Consider the following 14,724-nt stretch of genomic DNA (forward strand, 5'->3'; position numbering starts at 1 on the left):
AGCCAACAAAATGCTGCTTATGCCTATCTGCTCCCAAGCTTCCTGAAACCAAGAGAAACTTCAAAGAAACTTTTTTATCCAGGTAAATGTTAACCAGTTTATAATTTAAACCAAAACTTGAGTCTATGATACGTAATTCTAATCTACATAGTACAACACATTTTCATAAACCATGCAATTTTCTCGACCATATGACTGTATGTTTGGTTCTTTTCTTAAGTCTTTATGGCCTCTCAATTTCTGAACATGCTCTGGTGGCGTAGTGGTTGCATTAGGCGCTGCTCACCATAAGGTCGGACACTCAAACACCAGCTGCTCCTTTTCTACCCCCTAAGCGTTCACAAGCTCAGAGACTCGCAGGGCGGTTCTACCCTGCGTCACAGAGCCACTATAAATTGGAATAGACTCAATGGCAGTGAGTTTGGTTCTGGGGAATCATAAGTTTAAGAGTTGGATGGAATTCTGACTTAATTTTCTGTAGTGTAAAATGTAATTAAAATATAATTTGACCACAATTGGTCAGAATCCTTAACTAAAATTTTATTAAGACTTTTTTTAAAACAAAAAACTTTCTTATTTAAATCTTTGTAACAACTCAAACCTTCATTAGCAAATACTCACCGAAGAGGCAATAATAAGCGTATGGTAAAGGGATATGACAAATGAATTAGGAAAACATAGTATGTCAAATGGCAACACAGAAAAATAAAGTAGCAGCCCCCTTTCTGGCATTAGTTCAAGCTTGCCAGGAAAGAGATGTACTATGCTCCACGTGCTCTACGCTCTCGCTCCCCAAATGACCCACGGAGCCCAAACACAAGGTGAAGGCTGTCACTAGCCAGCTCCATCTTTCTCTACACAAAAAACCTAGTATCTCTCTCTCGTTTATCAGAAGACATCCAAGCTTCCTTCACTGAACTCTCAATGTGAATTTATCACTGTCTCCTATCACCTTGGAACTCTTAACTCCTATTCCTAACAACTCCTCTCTCAAATGATTTTTTTAAATTTCTCACTGCATGTGCTTAACGCAATTTATCCAACCTAAAAAAAATCCCAACTTGAAAAGATGTTGTAAAACTAATAGCTATCCCTTTTTGCTAGATATCTATCTCCTAGTCACCTGCATTTATTTAAGATTTTGTTATGTAGTTTATTTCCTTTCCACAATTATTTCCTTCAACACTACTTAGAACCCTAACACTCCCATACACAAGCTATGCAATATTTTGCTTGTAGGATCTTTGGCATCCTCATTTCAAATGGCCTGCCTTACTTAGCCACCATGGCCACACCCTGTTATTCCCATCATTGTACCATCAATTGGGTTACATTTCAGAGCAAGTCCATGGACAAGAGTGAAACAATACCAAGCCCTGCATCATTCTCAAAATCTATGTTTGAGTCCACTGTTGCAGCTGCCTCATGGCATTCCAAGCCCCTCCACAAAACAGGTTTATGTTCTTCCCTTGATTGTGGCAGCCTCGATCCCTTAGTTTTTATGGAAGCCCCATCCCCCTGACACATGCTGGCAGCAGCCCAGCACTCTGCAACTCAACTGGCAATTGCAATCTCGGAGACTAAGACCTCACCCTTGGAAACCTAGAATTGCCAGTTTCCAGAGTTCCTTCCACGAATTTGCTGTTCCAGGGACGAGCTTTTTCTTTTCTTGGAGAACTATAGGTGAGCTCCTTTAGTCTAACTTTTTACCTGTAAAATTCCATAAAAGGCAGGTAATATTATTAGGGAATGTTTAAACTGGGATAGAAAGTGGTTATTATAGAATTATTATCAGCCTTTAAGAGCACAACAGTAATATGGTTCAGAGAGATAGTATATATATTAGCAAATATGTGCTAAAATTTCTAGAGTTAGACTAATTTCCAATCATTATATAGAGTATGGCAAATAGCAATGTTTGGATCTAGATGAAGGGAGTACATACCATATACACGCATGTATAAGCTGAGTTTTTCAGCACAAAAAATGTGCTGAAAAATTGGGGTTCTGCTTATATACGGGTCAGTGGTACCCCAGCGAGGTGTAACATCTCACTGCCCGCCGTGTAACAGGAGGAGCGCCCGTTATCTCACTGATGATTGCCATTTCTCCGCTGTTCATTCAAAGCCCCGCTGACACTGCAGGGCTTTGAATGTTTGTTTATTCACATTTGGTAAAGCCCACAGCTGAAGCTGTGCATTGGGATACAGATGATGATGAGGAATGCAGTTTTGAAGGATTTTAACACTTTACATTTTAGCTTGGCTGCTGATTGAGCTCAGGAAATAATACTCTTAAGGTATCATTGTTGATACTTTGTTATTTTTGTTGAACCTGTTTTCCACTTACTGTGCTGGTTTACCAATGTTAAATGACTTGTCCTTTTATTTATGTTTTTCATTTAAAATAAATATTTAAATATATGACCCCACTGATGTCTCAATTTTCAGTAATTTTATTTTCATTTGTTTTGATTATTGAAACTCACCAATAGCTTCTGCATTTTCCACCCTAGGCTTAAGCTCGAGTCAATTAGTTTTTCTGGTTTCCCAGGTAATAATTAGGTACCTCGGCTTATACTTGGGTCGGCTTATATTCGAATATGTGCGGTATGTTCCCTGATGTCTTTTTTAACTTTTAATACTGTTTCAAATTCTTCAAAATAAAATCTTTGGAGCACTGTGTGTGTCCTTTGCTATGTCTAATTATAAAAAATATTAAAATACAACTATGTATCCAATATTGTCCACTAATCTGTCATTGCTGTACTGTAGTGGCTTTCATGGTGTTGTAATACTGGAAGTTATAGCACCAGTATTTCAAATACCAACAGGATTTCAGCAATTAGAACTGGTGAGCTACTTAACTGACCAGTAAGAATCTTATGAATAGCAGTGAAATGTCTAAGGCAATGGTTCTCAACCTTCCAAATGCCACGACCCTTTAATACAGTTCATGCTGTGGTGACCCCCCAACCATAAAATTATTTTCGTTGCTACTTCATAACTATAATTTTGCTACTGTTATGAGTCATAATGTAAATAAATATCTGATATGTAGGATGTATTTTCATTGTTACAAATTGAGCATAATGATTAATCAAAAAAACAATATGTAATTACATAGTGTGAAATATTTATTTCTAATGACAAATAAATGAAATTTTGTCTTGAAGCATGGTGTAAGCATAGGTACAGTCTTCATGTGTGGTCATATCTGCATGTGGGCAGACCCACCTGGGGACAGGTGAGAGAAGCGGTGTCTCCGTCCCAAGACCATCAGAAATATGTGTCGCGACCCACAAGTTGAGAACCACTGGTCTAATATAATGATAAATGAGACTCGGATTGGAAGGCACTCAAATTATGACTGGGGAAGAGTCATCTCCTCAAAATAGAGTTATGTTGCTAGAATAAAAGTTACAGAAGCTTCAGTGGTTATGCTAGCAGTGTTTAAAATGTTAAGATACTGCTGCAAACATCCATCAAAAATGGAATGTGGGGTGCAGAATGTATAAATCTAGGAAAATTAGAAATCAAAAATAATAAATTATAACACAAAGATCAATAACCAAGGCATAAGTGAGCTACAATACTGTATGGCCTACTATGCCAGGAATGATATATAAAAGAAGGCCATGCCCAACTGGACATCCCCTCACAGTGTGCAGCGTGGAGGAGACAAGCCAGTCAGGGTGCAGTGTAGCACCAATAAAACATACAACTTTCCTCTAGTTCTTTATTGCTTCCTCCCCCCCACTATCATGATCCCAATTCTACTTTATAAATCTGGCTAGACCAGAACATGTACACTGGTACAGATAAGAACTGGAAACACAGGGAATCCAGGACAGATAAACCCCTCAGGACCAATATTGAGAAGTACCAGGAGGGGAGTGGAAAGTGGGGGTGGGGAAGGGGGAACAGATCCCCTTCCCAGGGGATGGACAAGAGAAAAGTGGGTGAAGGGAGACATCAGTCAGTGTAACACATGAAAAAATAATCATTTATAAATTATCAAGGGTTTGTGAGGGAGGGTGGGGGAGGGAAGAGGAAAATATGAGGAGCTGATACCAATGGCTCAAGTATAAAGAAAATGTTTTGAAAATGATGATGGCAACAAATGTACAAATGTGCTTGACACAACGGATGGAGATGTATGGATTGTGATGAGTTGTACAAGCCCCCAATAAAATGATTTTTTTGTTTTAAGCATTTTATTAGGGGCTCATACAACTCTTTTCAGTCCATACATATACATACATCAATTGTATAAAGCACATCCGTACATTCCCTGCCCTAATCATTTTCTCTTCTTTCTTTTTTTACATTTTATTAGGGACTCATACAACTCTTATCACAATCCATACATCAATTGTATAAAGCACATCCATACATTCCCCACCCCAATCATTCTCAAAGCATTTGCTCTCCACTTAAGCCCTCTGCATCAGGTCCTCTTTTTTTTTCCCCTCCCCCATGTACCCTTTGCAATTTATACATTGTTATTTTGTCATATCTTGCTCTATCCGGAGTCTCCCCTCCCGCCAAAATGATTTTTTTAAAAAGAATGCCATGCCATTCATCATCAAAAAGAACATTTCAACATGTATACTGAAATGCAACACTGCCAGTGATGGGATAATACCCATACATCTGTGCTATATTTTGCTGTGTGCCATTGAGTAGATTCCAACTGATAAGTGACTCTGTACAACAGAATGATATACCGTATATACTCGAATATAAGCTGACCCATAAGCCGAGGTAACTAATTATTACCTGGGAAACCAGAAAAACTGATTGACTCGAGTATAACCCTAGGGTGGAAAAAGCAGAAACTATTGGTGAATTTCAATAATCAAAACAAATGAAAATAAAATTACTAAAAATTGAGACATCAGTGGGGTAATGTATTTAAATATTTATTTTAAATAAAAAACATAAATAAAAGGACAAGTCATTTAACATTGGTAAACCAGCACAGTAAGTGGGAAATAGGTTCAACAAAAACTATTACCTGAGCTCCATCAGCAACCAACCTAAAATGTAAAGAGTTAAAATCCTTCAAAACTGGATTCCTCATCATCATCCGTATCCCAATGCAGAGCTCCAGCTGGTGTGAGGTCATCATAGACGCTTTCCTCACTGAGATCGCCGTCATCACCATCACTGCTGTCATTTTCATACAAAGCGCACACAGTCTTCACTGCCATCCATAGCATTACTAATACTACATTTCTGGAAGGCACGCTGCACCATGTCTTCTGGAATGTCTTCCCATGCATCTCGAACCCACTTTGCTATTAACTCTATGTCAGGCTTCATGAGATTTCCTCCTTTTGTTAGTCAGGCTTGACCAGATGACATCCATTCATGCCACATCCTTTGCACACGGTCTTTAAAAGGCTGATTCAAAGATGCACGTCATAGGACGGCTCTGATTAGTTAGATGTGAGTAAGCAAACATTCAAAGCCCTGCAGTGTCAGCGGGGCTTTGAATGAACAGCGGAGAAATAGCAATCACCTGCGATGCCCTGTTACGGGGGGGGGGGGGGGGGGGGACCAGTGAGATGTTACACCTCGCTGGAGCCACTGACCCGTGTATAAGCCGAACCCCAGTTTTTCGGTGCGTTTTTTTGTGCTGGAAAACTCGGCTTCTACACGAGTATATACAGTACTCTTTGGTACTGAGCCCTCCTCACAATTACTCTTACGTGTGAGCCCATTGTTGCAGCCACTCGTCCATGGCATCCAGGGCCTTCCTCTTTTTCACTTTACCAAGCAGGATGTCCTTCTCCAGGGATTAGTCTTTAATGAAGATGTCCAAAGAAAGTGAGACGATGTCTCACTATCCTTGCCTCAGGGGCATTCTAGCAGTACCTCTTCCAAGACAGATCTATTTGTTCTTTTGACAGCCCATGGTACTTCTTGCCAACACCAGAGTTTGATCTTCCTTATTCAATTTTCTTCTGTTGTTATATTTTATTGGGGGCTCATAAGCTCTTATTATAATCCATCCATCCATTGTGTCAAGCACATTTGTACATTTGTTGCCATCATCACTCTCAAAACAATTTCTTTCTACTTGAGCCCTTGATATCAGCTCATTTTCCCCCTCCCAACCCTAGCTCCCTCATGAACGCTTGATAATTCATAATTTTTTTTTCATGTCTTACACAGACCGATGTCCCCCTTCACCCACTTTTCTGGTTCATCCCCTTGGGAGGGGGTTTTATATAGATCATTGTGATCGGTTCCCCCTTTCTTCCCCCACATTCCCCCTAACCCCCTGGACCAGTGCACATCCTCTGGTCTAGCTGGAATTTTAAGGCAGAATTGGGATCATTATAGTTGGGGGGGTGGCATGAAAGAACTAGAGGAAAGTTTATGTTTCATCATTGCTGCACTGCACCCTGACTAGCTCGTCTCAATGTTGAACGTTCACATGCATTAAGAGGTGAATGAAAGCATCATGCCCCTAGAGGGCACCAAGGCAGACCCGCTGGGCAGCAAGGGCGAACTGGGCCTGCCGCCCAGAGAGCTGGTGCCTATGAGAGAAGGGCAGAGGGTGGGGGTAAGGACTTGTGAGTGTGGGCAAGGATGGGGAAGAAGGAAAGGAGGGCGAGGATGAAGGACAAGTACGAGAAGCCACCCTTTAGCTACAACACACTCTTCAAGATGGAACAGCTGCCGCTCAAGAGCATCCACGAGTTCATCATGAAGAACACTTCCCTTATTACCGCAAGAACAAGCAAGGGTGGCAGCACTACACCCAACAATCTGTCCCAGGCAAGGGCAACTAATGGATGCTGGGCCAGTTGAATTACGATGTGTTGACTGCACGGGCGACAAGCTGCAGCACTGTTTCACCCAGTCATTGGCCAAACTGACTTTCCAGCACAGCACGTACTTCACCTTCACCATCATGGATCACACTAGATCCCTCTACTGACCATGTCACCTTTCCTGGCCCTACACCACCAGCACTTTTGAGTTACAATGGCATCACGTTGACCTACCCCAGCCACTCCATGCTCTGCAGCTCCATGGTGACTCAGAACTGGCTGGGCAACAACCACTCCTCCACGGTCAGCAGCCTGATGGGCCAGGTAGTCAACGGGGATACAGATCCTGTACTCCACACACCACCTGATGGCTGCCGTGCTGACCGCCTCAGTGCCCTGCTCCGGGACCTCCTCCCTCAACTACTGCTCCTCCAACCAGTTACTTTATCCCCATGTCTCACATGACTTCACAGAGCAGCCGTTTATGAGTGCCGGGGCTGTCATCCTCCACGTTGCAACAGGCCCCCTCAACCCTGCCCTGAGTCCTTAAGACCCTCTTTGCCAAGTTTCACGATGGGATTGTCCAGAGTACTGTCTGATTATTTCACACATCAAAATCAGGGGTCTTCTTCAAGCCCTTTAATACATTACCATCCCTGGACCATACAACAAGGGAATGTTTCACATATATTTGCACTATAAATAATTTTAAAAAATAACTACAGAGATGCGCCACGGCTTCAGTAGCGACGGCTCTCGCTGTGTTTGAGCCGCTCTAACCCCCTCCCCCAGGACCGTCGCAGTCGACTAGTCCGCGCTTCACGGTAACCATGTGCGACCGAAAGGCCGTGATCAAAAATGCCGACACGTCGGAGGAGATGCAACAGGACTCGGTGGAGTGCGCGACTCAGGCGCTGGAGAAATACAACATAGAGAAGGACATTGCGGCCACATCAAGAAGGAGTTTGACAAGAAGTACAATCCCACTTGGCACTGCATTGTGGGCAGAAACTATGGTAGTTATGTGACACATGAAACTAAGTACTTCATTTACTTCTACCTGGGTCAAGTGGCCATCCTTCTGTTCAAATCTGGTTAAAGCATGGATTGAGCCCACACACCCAGTGATCCATCCAAAACCAAGGACTGCCGCCTAAATTCCAAATATCAGAGACTGGACTCTTCAGCCTTGCTAAGGGAACACCTCCACCTTTGAAGCTTTTTGTGTTGTTTGGTACAGGACCTCCTCTGTACTCCTTTGTGGTTATAAAGCAATTAGCAAAAAGTAAATAAATAACTACAAGTGTTTTTTTATTAAGCCCAACCCCACCCCCATTTCTGTACGTTTGTTCAGTCTTTAGGATTCTGTATTATTCTAACAAGGTGTGGAATGTCAGTGAGGTGCACTGGGGGGAAAATTCATTGTAGAATATAAGGTTTGGAAGTAAAAATTATAAAAGAATGTATCTAAATGGCGACTGCGTTGCCATCCCATTCAAACCTAACAAATCTATCTCTCAGAGCTGCCAGATTTCCATATGTGCAGTTTTATAACTTGTTTTCTTTAAACTGATTTGTAAACAATACTGCAGGCTGCAATCCTTGAACTTCATCAACAGTGTTTCACTTTCAACAAGCAAGGTGGTATCATTTGCATATCAAGGGTTCTCAACAAGCCTTTGTCCAATCCAGCTGCTTCATTCCTCTTCAAATAATCTTATCAGAGGTCCTCAAACTTTTAAACAGGGGGCCAGTTCACTGTCCCTCAGACCTGTTGGAGGGCCAGACAACAGTTTTTTTAAAAAAAGTATGAACAAATTCCTAGGCACACTGCACCCATCTTATTTTGAAGTAAAAACAAAACGGGGCAAAAACACCTGGTGGGCTGGATAAATGTCCTCTGAGACCCCTGATCTACCTTCTATAATTATTTGCTCAGCTGGCCCACTTGGCCTTGAAGATGATGTTCCTGATTAGAACATCCAGTCCACAGAGAGGACCACATGGCTGGCCCCACTATGAGACATGACGCCTCTCACTGACCTATGGCCCTGCAGGGGACAGCACCAGAGACACTGTGGGAATTGTGTCCGACCTGATTGCACCACACCGAGACAAAGCACTGGGGGAATGCAGCGGAACAGCAAGGGAATGGAGCGGCAAGGTCCCCAGGGAATGCTGAAAGTGGACTTTGGGGCCAGGGCTTGGTGCCCCAACAGACTGGACTGGAAAACAATCCTAAAGGCCAACAAATGATCCTTGAACTAACTACAAGCTTTTCTTTCTTGATGTGTTTTGTTCTTTGTCAGTGGTTTGTTGTTGTTGCTTTGTTGTATACTGTTGCTTTGTTTTCATCTGTCTTGTTTTTGTGCATGTTACCATCTCCACAGGTCTGTCTAGATAAGACAGGCTAACTATCTGGAGGAAAAACAACAGGACCGACAGTTCCAGGGGGACATGAGATAGGGGGAAGTGGGGGTTAAGGAAGTGGTGTTAACAAACCCAGGGAGAAGAGAATAAGGGATCCAAATCGGTGGTGAGGCGGGAGTGGGAGGCCTGGTAGGGAATGATCAAGGGTAAGGTAAGGAAGAGGTATAGCTGAAACCCAGGTGGGGATGGAGCATGACAGTGGGACAGGAGAAAAGTCAAGGGAAATAGAGGAAAGAGCTAGGAGGCAATGGGCATTTATAGAGGTCTAGACAATGACATGTACATATGCAAATATATATATGAGGATGGGGAACTAGATCTATATGCCTATATTTATAGGTTTAGTATTAAGGTGGCGGAAGGACCTTGGGCCTCTACTCAAGCACTCCCTCAATACATGAAAACTTTCTTCTATTAAATTGCCATTCTATGATGCTCACCCTCCCGACAACCACTGAAGCCAAAGCGGGTGAACAAGCAAATGTGGTGAAGAAAGCTGATGGTGCCCGGCATTCAAAAGAGATAGTGTCTGGGGTCTTAAAGGCTTGAAGATAAACAAGAGGCCATCTAGCTCAGAAGCAACAAAGCCCACATGGAAGAAGCACACCAGCCTGTGCGATCACAAGGTGTCGAAGGGATCGGGTATAAGGCATCAAAGAATAAAAATCATATCATTGGGACACACCTCCGTAATACGATCGCTGAGGATAAACGGGTGGATAAGCAAATGTGGCGAAGAAAGCTGATGGTGCCCGGCTATCAAAAGAGACAGTGTCTGGGGTCTTAAAGGCTTGAAGGTGAACAAGCAGCCATCTAGTTCAGAAGCAACAAAGCTCACATGGAAGAAGCATACCAGTCTGTGTGATCACAAGGTGTCGAAGGGATCAGGTATAAGGCATCATCAGAAAAAAAAAAATCTTACCATAGTGAATGAAGGGGGAAGTGCAGAATGGAGACCCAAAGCCCATTTGTCAGCCGCTGGATATTTCCCTCACAGAGGGGCCTAGGGGAGGAAATGAGTCAGTCAGGGTGTGATGTAGCACCAATGAAGAATACAGCTTTCCTCCAGCTCCTAAATGCTTCCTCCCCACCAATTACCATGATCCGAATTCTACTTTGCAAGTCTGGATAGAGCAGAGGATGTACACTGGTGCAGATAGGAGCTGGAGGCACAGGGAATCCAGGGTGGATGATACCTTCAGGACTAGGGGTATGAGGGGCAATACTGAGAGGGTAGAGGGTGAGTGGGTTGAAAAGAGGGAACCGATTACAAGGATCTACATGTGACCTTCTCCCTGGGGGATGGACAACAGAAAAGGGGGTGAAGGGAGACACTGGACAAGATATGACAAAATAATAATTTATAAATTATCAAGGGCTCATGGGGGAGGGGGGAGCGGGGAGGGAGGGGGGGAAAGGACTTGATGCAAAGGGCTTAAGTGGAGAGCAAATGCTTTGAAAATGATGAGGGCAAAGAATGTAGAGATGTGCTTTATGCAATTGATGTATATATGGATTGTGATAAGAGTTGTATGAGCCCCTAATAAAATGTTTTTAAAAAATTATTTGCTCAGCATATAGATAAGTTTGGTAAGAGGATACAACCATTTTACACAGCTTTCCTAATTTTAAACCATGCAGTGGTGCTTCTTTCTGTCCCCATAGCTGCCTACTGATGTGTGTACAGATTCTGCATGAACATAATAAAGTATTTTCGAATTCCCATTCTTCTCAAGGCATCCCATAGTGTGTGAGGATCTACAAAGTCTAATGCTTTGTCTAAGCCAATGAAACACAAATAAACATTTCTGGTATTCTCTGCCCTCACACAACATCTGCAATGACCCTTGTACCAAGGCTCTTCTGAATCCGGCCTGAACCTCAGGCAGCAACCTGTCTCTGTCAGCAGTCTCCAAAAACTGCTGCCACTGTTGGATGATCTTTACCAAAATTTCACTTCCATGTGGTATCAATGGTAATTTGCACATCTATATACACCTACAAGGAAGACCATTTAATATAACTATTATTCAAAATTAGCATATGAACTAGTAATGCCAGAGATGAGTAGATTACAAGTTTTTACCAATTTCTTCAATCTTAAATTGATCAAACATGCAATATAAATTTATTGATCCTTGCTGCTAACTTGAATGTGTAAGTTAGAAACAATAATAAACAGTTGGAAAATGATGAGAGTGGTGTAAGAAACCATGCCAGCGATGAAACATAATTTTGCCAGAGTTCTGCACTGAAAAAACTTCTTTCAACAAAGCAACAATAACTAACATGTAAGTCTATTAGATGGAATACACAATAATCAAATCAATTTATCTGCAGAAAGCGTCAAAAAAAAAGAAAAAGAAAGCGTCAATGGAGAAGCACAGTATCAGAAAAAGGGTAATGCCAACTGCAAAACAAACCATCAATTATTCATATGTCAGCTAAACTTAAGGAAGCCTAAAACCACGCAGAACAAAATCATACCCATGGTGAATGGGGGATGGGGCATGGAATGGGAGACCCAATGTCCATCTGTAGACAACTGGACAGACATACCCTCACAGAAGGGTCACAGAGAAGAGATGAGCCAGTCAAAGTGCAGTATAGCACCGATGAAACACAACTTTCCTCTAGTTCTTTGGTGCTTCCTTCCCCCCACTATCATGACCTCAATTCCACCTTACAAATCGGACTAGATAGACCAAAGCACGCACACTGCTACAAATAAGCACCCACAACAAAGGGAATCCAGGATGGATAAACCCCTCAGGGACAACAATGAGAGTAGAGGTACCAGTAGGATTAGGGGAGAGGTGAGGGAGAAAGGGGAAGCCAATCACAATGATCACACTATAAACCCCTCCCAGGGGGAGGAATAACGGAAAAGTGGGTGAGGGCGATGGAGGACGATGTAAGATATGGAAATAATAATCTATAACTTATCAAGGGTGGGGGGAGGGGGGAAAGTGGGGAGCTGATAGCAGCGGCTCAAGTAAGAGACTGCTTTGAAAATGATGATGATGATATATATCCAAAGGTGCTTGACACACTGGATGAATGTATGGATTGTGAAGATATGTAAGAGCCCCCAATAAAAGTATTAAGAAAACTGAAACAAAACCATGAGAGCCAAAGTATGAACTTGAGTATACAGCCTAGCCCACTGCCATCGAGTCAATTTTATTCATTGACCATATTTAGGGTTTCCAAAGCCATAAATATTGACAGGCATTGATAAGTCTCATTTGCTCCCACAAGGTGCTCGTAGGTTTCTGACCTGTTGGTTCAGCAAACCAATGCTTACCTGACAGCCTTATAAGGGCTCCTTGACCTTAAGTATACCACACGTGAATTTAGAGACCAAAAATAGGTCTAACACAGTGAACACGTACTGCAAAAAACTGGGCTAGTTGTGGGAACATATAAAGAGAATGTCAAAAGATCATTAAACAGGAAGGGGAAAAAAAGGTCTAGCATTTTTAGATGAGACTGTAACTTGCTTTTAAACAAATAGTAGCTAAAACAAAAGGATAAAAACTGACGAAAGATTTCAAAAGGTGGCTAGAGAAGACCATGTAAAATATTATAAGAAAATGTGTAACCTGGAATTCAGAAAACCATGCTTAGCATTTCTCAAGCTGAAAAACTAAAGAACAAATTAAATCCTCAATTTGAAATACTGAAGGAGTCTAATGAACAAAAAATTGAATGCCAAAAAAAATTGAATGCCACAACAAACAGCAAAAGATAGAAAAAAATTAACACAAGGTTACTTTATCAAAAAGAAATGATTAAAATACCGCAGCTAGCTGAGGTGCTTGCCGAGGGTAAAGGTAATGCAGAATGGGTATTAGAAGTAGTTCTACATATCAGTTACGACCACGAGATCAATCGCAAAAGTGAGGTTTGTGATTGTTAGTGTATTTTCTTTTTATGTGTTGAGTATCTTTCCTTTGTTCATTGTATATCAGATACAAATGGGCACAGCGTTTTCATTTATATGTATGATAGATATTTGATGTTAAATATAAATGTGATTTCATTAATGTCTGGAAATTATATGTGGCTAAAGAATTGTGTATAGGTGCCAAGTTGAAAAGGGGTGGATTGTGATAGGTAGGTTTGTTGTGCCAACATGGCCAATGAACACATGTGAGATTAATTGAAGGGAGGAGAGACAAATGGCTCAGCAAGCCTCGCCACTCTCTCTCCTGTTCTTTATCATCGGACCAGTGTGCAGCTGTCTTGTTCTGTGCTTCCATTTGCAAGCTACACTACCTGTGGGGCACCTAACCTGTGGACTACGTCGCTGTAACTTGAGTTTCCTTCAATACCTGCTTCACCGCGCTACTGGAATGTACATCTCTTATGCTGGGGACTGTTGGACCTTATCATCTGGCTGACTGTTGGGTGACCTGCTTTGCTGTTTGTTGCCTGGGGCCAGATAGCCTGACATTGCTCTATGGAGGACTACCCAGCGACCCTGAAGACTTGAACTGCCAGTGTTACTAGCTATCTCAAGGAAGTGGGCTGCACTGAGCCATTTGCACTGCTTTATAGATTAATTAACTGTTTATTTCTTATGTTATCTATCTCTATAAATATATATAATTTTTTTAAAAAAGAAATGATTAACATACCACCATTTCAGGGGACAGTATATAAGCAAGTGAGGAGTCCTGATAGTACAGTGGTGATGCATTAGGCTGTGATCCCCAAGATTTGCAGTTTGAAACCAAGCCACTCCTCCTGAGAAAGATGGGGATTTCCACTCCCATTAAAGATTAATCTCAGAAAATCAAAAGGGGCAGTTCTAACCTGTCCTATAGGATCACTATGAGTTGGCATTGGCTCTACGGCAGTGAGTTTGGTGTTTTATGTGAGCAAGTGCAGACAGATTATATTGAAAGATGTAGGACTGGTGGAAACAAGTCTCCAAAAATTGTGATAGAATACCAGTTAAGATGCTGGAAAAGCTCACTAGCTTTTGCAAGGAAGTTTAGAAAATAGCTTCATGGCCAACTCAGGTGAAAAGATTCCATATTTATGCCTACTATAAAGAAAGATGATCCAATACAATATGGAAATTATCTAATTATATTATTAATATCACATGCAAGTAAATTATGAAGATAATTTAAAAACCATTCCAGTAATACACTGACATGGAACTGCCAGAAAGTCAAGCCAGATTCATCAGAGGTATGGAAAGTAGGGTAACACTTGCCCTGGCCAAAGGAATCTTGGCTGAAAGCTGGGATTAGAAAGATGTGTTTTACTGACTATGCAAAGGCATTCAACCATATGGATTATATAACAAGCTACAGATAACATTGCAAAGAATGGGTATTCCAGAACATTTCATTGAGCTCATGCAGAGATTATACATAGACCAAGTGGCAATAGTTCAAATACAAGTCATTACTGCATGGTTTAAAACCAACAAACGTGCATGTCAAGAGTTGCAAACCTTTCACAATACTTATTCAATCTGTAGGCTGAGA

General features: G+C 41.8%; 1 protein-coding gene and 1 pseudogene across 12 annotated transcripts in view; one reads left to right on the plus strand and one right to left on the minus strand.

The window, feature by feature from the left end:
- The window catches only part of SPIN1 (spindlin 1), a 97,568-nt gene that overhangs the window by 54,179 nt on the left and 28,665 nt on the right, over nucleotides 1-14,724 (minus strand). For 6 of the 12 annotated variants that reach the window (XM_075549716.1, XM_075549718.1, XM_075549722.1 and 3 more), the window contains one exon: nucleotides 10,140-10,220. The exons of the other annotated variants lie outside the window; for them this stretch is intronic. The gene's annotated coding sequence lies outside the window, so the exon portion shown is untranslated. The remainder of the gene's footprint in view (nucleotides 1-10,139; nucleotides 10,221-14,724) is intronic. 12 annotated transcript variants of the gene reach the window in all.
- On the plus strand, nucleotides 7,577-7,886 carry LOC142448841 (dynein light chain 1, cytoplasmic pseudogene; annotated as a pseudogene).

This window comes from Tenrec ecaudatus, chromosome 5 (assembly GCF_050624435.1).
Source record: "Tenrec ecaudatus isolate mTenEca1 chromosome 5, mTenEca1.hap1, whole genome shotgun sequence".
Classification (NCBI taxonomy): Eukaryota; Metazoa; Chordata; class Mammalia; order Afrosoricida; family Tenrecidae; genus Tenrec; species Tenrec ecaudatus.